This window comes from Durio zibethinus, unplaced genomic scaffold, assembly GCF_047325235.1.
Source record: "Durio zibethinus cultivar Kanyao isolate XHJ-2024 unplaced genomic scaffold, ASM4732523v1 HiC_scaffold_404, whole genome shotgun sequence".
NCBI classification, from domain to species: domain Eukaryota; kingdom Viridiplantae; phylum Streptophyta; class Magnoliopsida; order Malvales; family Malvaceae; genus Durio; species Durio zibethinus.
Window position 1 is genome coordinate 157,501 of NW_028323027.1, and position 5,000 is coordinate 162,500.

The following is a 5,000-nucleotide window of genomic DNA, read 5'->3' on the forward strand; positions in this document are numbered from 1 at the left end:
GGCAACCGCCAGCACCAGGGCCCGGCGTGTGCCGATGGTGGTCGAGGCAACCGCCCGCACCAGGGCCCGGCGTGTGCCGATGGTGGTCGAGGCAACCGCCCGCACCACGGCCGAGCGTGTGCCGATGGTGGTCGAGGCAAGCGCCCGCACCAGGGCCCAGCGTGTGCCGATGGTGGTCGAGGCAAGCGCCCTCACCAAGGCCGAGCGTGTGCCGATGGTGGTCGAGGCAACCGCCCGCACCAGGGCCCAGCGTGTGCCGATGGTGGTCGAGGCAAGCGCCCGCACCAAGGCCGAGCGTGTGCCGATGGTGGTCGAGGCAAGCGCCCGCACCAGGGCCCAGCGTGTGCCGATGGTGGTCGAGGCAAGCGCCCTCACCAAGGCCGAGCGTGTGCCGATGGTGGTCGAGGCAACCGGCCGCACCAAGGGCCGGCGTGTGCCGATGGTGTTCGAGGCAACCGCCCGCACCAGGGCCCAGCGTGTGCCGATGGTGGTCGAGCCAGGAGCCCGCACCAAGGGCCGGCTTGTGCCGATGGTGTTCGGGGCAAGCGCCCGCACCAGGGCCCAGCGTGTGCCGATGGTGCTGGGGGCAAGCGCCCGCCCCAGGGCCCAGCGTGTGCCGATGGTTATCGGGGCAACCGGCCGCACCAGGGCCCAGGGTCTGCCGATGGTGCTCGAGGCAACCGCCCGCACCAAGGCTCAGCATGTGCCGATTGTGATCGAGGCAACAACCCACACCAGGGCCCAGCTTGTGCCGATGGCGGTCGAGGCAAGTGCCCGTACCGAAGGGCAGCCTATGCCGATGATGGTCGATGCATGTGCCATCACCATGCGTCATCATGTGCCATTGATGGTCGAGGCCTTGGCCGAAGTTCGATTTTGAGCCACGGTGCCCATGCTTGGCTCCAGCATGTGCTGGTGCCGCATTTTTTTCACTCGGGACAGCATCGCCGGAGCATCGCCGGAGTACCGCCGGAGAACCTGACCGGCGGCATTGGGGTTCCGGCGATTGGGAGGGGGGCCGGGGGGGTGTGCGCACATGATGTGCGATGGGTGCTGGTACTTGGCCTTGTGTTGGCCCCCTATCGCTCATCAAACCTCTGAGAATTCACACCCCCTTAAAGAGCATTTGAGATTTTACAGGTTTGCTACCAGTAGCCGTTAAAGTGTCTGAAATGGGGACACTTTTTTCAAACGGTCACAAAATCTTCTCTACTTCGAGTTTTTAGCTGAATTTTTTTGTGCATGCCAACAAAAATAGAAGGATCATGCCTACAAAATTTGGGGCCAAAAATCCTTATAAAAAAATTTTAAAAAATCCCGAACCGCAAAAAGTTTCGAAAATCGTGAAAAATAGAAAACGAGTCATCTTCCAACGAAACTTCACGTGAAGGCTTAGGGGACCATTGTATGAATTTACAAGCCATAAAAATGGCATTGGCACGGCAGAAATTTGAAGATGTGCCTAAACCCACCAGGGCCCAGCGTGTGCCGATGGTGCTCGAGGCAAGCGCCCGCACCAGGGCCCAGCGTGTGCCGATGGTGCCCGAGGCAAGCGCCCGCACCAGGGCCCAGCGTGTGCCGATGGTGGTCGAGGCAACCGCCCGCACCAGGGCCGATAGTGTGCCGATGGTGCTCGAGGCAACCTGTCGCACCAGGGCCCAGCGTGTGCCGATGGTGATCGAGGCAACCTGCCGCACCAGGGCCCAGCGTGTGCCGATGGTGGTCGAGGCAAGCGCCCGCACCAGGGCCCAGCGTGTGCCGATGGTGCTCGAGGCAACCTGCCGCACCAGGGCCCAGCGTGTGCCGATGGTGCTCGAGGCAACCTGCCGCACCAGGGCCCAGCGTGTGCCGATGGTGCTCGAGGCAACCTGCCGCACCAGGGCCCAGCGTGTGCCGATGGTGGTCGAGGCAAGCGCCCGCACCAGGGCCCAGCGTGTGCCGATGGTGGTCGAGGCAACCGCCCGCACCAGGGCCCAGCGTGTGCCGATGGTGCTCGAGGCAACCTGCCGCACCAGGGCCGAGCGTGTGCCGATGGTGGTCGAGGCAAGCGCCCGCACCAGGGCCCGTGTGCCGATGGTGCTCGAGGCAACCTGCCGCACCAGGGCCCAGCGTGTGCCGATGGTGGTCGAGGCAAGCGCCCGCACCAGGGCCCAGCGTGTGCCGATGGTGGTCGAGGCAACCTGCCGCACCAGGGCCCAGCGTGTGCCGATGGTGCTCGAGGCAACCGACCGCACCAGGGCCGAGCGTGTGCCGATGGTGCTGGAGGCAAGCGCCCGCACCAGGGCCCAGCGTGTGCCGATGGTGCTCGAGGCAACCGACCGCACCAGGGCCGAGCGTGTGCCGATGGTGGTCGAGGCAAGCGCCCTCACCAGGGCCCAGCGTGTGCCGATGGTGGTCGAGGCAACCTGCCGCACCAGGGCCCAGCGTGTGGCGATGGTGCTCGAGGCAACCGACCGCACCAGGGCCGAACGTGTGCCGATGGTGCTCGAGGCAAGCGCCCGCACCAGGGCCCAGCGTGTGCCGATGGTGGTCGAGGCAACCTGCCGCACCAGGGCCCAGCGTGTGCCGATGGTGCTCGAGGCAACCTGCCGCACCAGGGCCCAGCGTGTGCCGATGGTGGTCGAGGCAAGCGCCCGCACCAGGGCCCAGCGTGTGCCGATGGTGGTCGAGGCAACCGCCCGCACCAGGGCCCAACGTGTGCCGATGGTGGTCGAGGCAACCGCCCGCACCAGGGCCCAGCGTGTGCCGATGGTGGTCGAGGCAACCTGCCGCAGCAGGGCCCAGCGTGTGCCGATGGTGCTCGAGGCAAGCGCCCGCACCAGGGCGGAGCGTGTGCCGATGGTGGTCGAGGCTGCCGATGGTGGTCGAGGCAACCTGCCGCACCAGGGCCCAACGTGTGCCGATGGTGCTCGAGGCAACCGACCGCACCAGGGCCGAGCGTGTGCCGATGGTGCTCGAGGCAAGCTGCCGCAGCAGGGCCCAGCGTGTGCCGATGGTGGTCGAGGCAACCGCCCGCACCAGGGCCCAGCGTGTGCCGATGGTGATCGAGGCAACCGACCGCACCAGGGCCCAGCGTGTGCCGATGGTGCTCGAGGCAACCTGCCGCACCAGGGCCCAGCGTGTGCCGATGGTGGTCGAGGGAACCTGCCGCACCAGGGCCCAGCGTGTGCCGATGGTGGTCGAGGCAACCGCCCGCACCAGGGCCCAGCGTGTGCCGATGGTGGTCGAGGCAACCGACCGCACCAGGGCCCAGCGTGTGCCGATGGTGCTCGAGGCAACCTGCCGCACCAGGGCCCAGCGTGTGCCGATGGTGGTCGAGGCAACCGACCGCACCAGGGCGGAGCGTGTGCCGATGGTGGTCGAGGCAAGCGCCCGCACCAGGGCCCAGCGTGTGCCGATGGTGGTCGAGGCTGCCGATGGTGGTCGAGGCAACCTGCCGCACCAGGGCCCAGCGTGTGCCGATGGTGCTCGAGGCAACCGACCGCACCAGGGCCGAGCGTGTGCCGATGGTGCTCGAGGCAAGCTGCCGCACCAGGGCCCAGCGTGTGCCGATGGTGGTCGAGGCAACCGCCCGCACCAGGGCCCAGCGTGTGCCGATGGTGATCGAGGCAACCGACCGCACCAGGGCCCAGCGTGTGCCGATGGTGCTCGAGGCAACCTGCCGCACCAGGGCCCAGCGTGTGCCGATGGTGCTCGAGGCAACCTGCCGCACCAGGGCCCAGCGTGTGCCGATGGTGGTCGAGGCAAGCGCCCGCACCAGGGCCCAGCGTGTGCCGATGGTGGTCGAGGCAACCGACCGCACCAGGGCCCAGCGTGTGCCGATGGTGGTCGAGGCAACCTGCCGCACCAGGGCCCAGCGTGTGCCGATGGTGGTCGAGGCACCAGGGCCCAGCGTGTGCCGATGGTGGTCGAGGCAAGCGCCCGCACCAGGGCCCAGCGTGTGCCGATGGTGCTCGAGGCAACCGACCGCACCAGGGCCGAGCGTGTGCCGATGGTGGTCGAGGCAAGCGCCCGCACCAGGGCCCAGCGTGTGCCGATGGTGGTCGAGGCAAGCGCCCGCACCAGGGCCCAGCGTGTGCCGATGGTGCTGGGGGCAACCGCCCGCACCAGGGCCCAGCGTGTGCCGATGGTGATCGAGGCAACCGCCCGCACCAGGGCCCAGCGTGTGCCGATGGTGGTCGAGGCAAGCGCCCGCACCAGTGCCCAGCGTGTGCCGATGGTGGTCGAGGCAAGCGCCCGCACCAGGGCCCAGCTTTTGCCGATGGTGATCGAGGCAACCGGCCGCTCCAGGGGCCAGCGTGTGCCGATGGTCATCGGGGCAACCGGCCGCACCAGGGCCCAGGGTCTGCGGATGGTGCTCGAGGCAACCGCCCGCACCAAGGCTCAGCATGTGCCGCTGGTGATCGAGGCAACAACCCACACCAGGGCCCAGCTTGTGCCGATGGCGGTCGAGGCAAGTGCCCGTACCGAAGGGCAGCCTATGCCGATGATGGTCGATGCATGTGCCATCACCATGCGTCATCATGTGCCATTGATGGTCGAGGCCTTGGCCGAAGTTCGATTTTGAGCCACGGTGCCCATGCTTGGCTCCAGCATGTGCTGGTGCCGCATTTTTTTCACTCGGGACAGCATCGCCGGAGCATCGCCGGAGCATCGCCGGAGTACCGCCGGAGAACCTGACCGGCGGCATTGGGGTTCCGGCGATTGGGAGGGGGGCCGGGGGGGTGTGCGCACATGACGTGCGATGGGTGCTGGTGCTTGGCCCTTGTGTTGGCCCCCTATCCCTCATCAAACCTCTGAGAACTCACACCCCCTTAAAGAGCGTTTGAGATTTTACAGGTTTGCTGCCAGTAGCCGTTGAAGTGTCTGAAACGGGGACACTTTTTTCAAACGGTCGCGAAATCTTCTCCGGTTCGAGTTTTTAGCTGAATTTTTTTGTGCATGCCAACAAAAATAGAAGGATCACGTCCACAAAATTTGGGGCCAAAACTCCTTCTAAA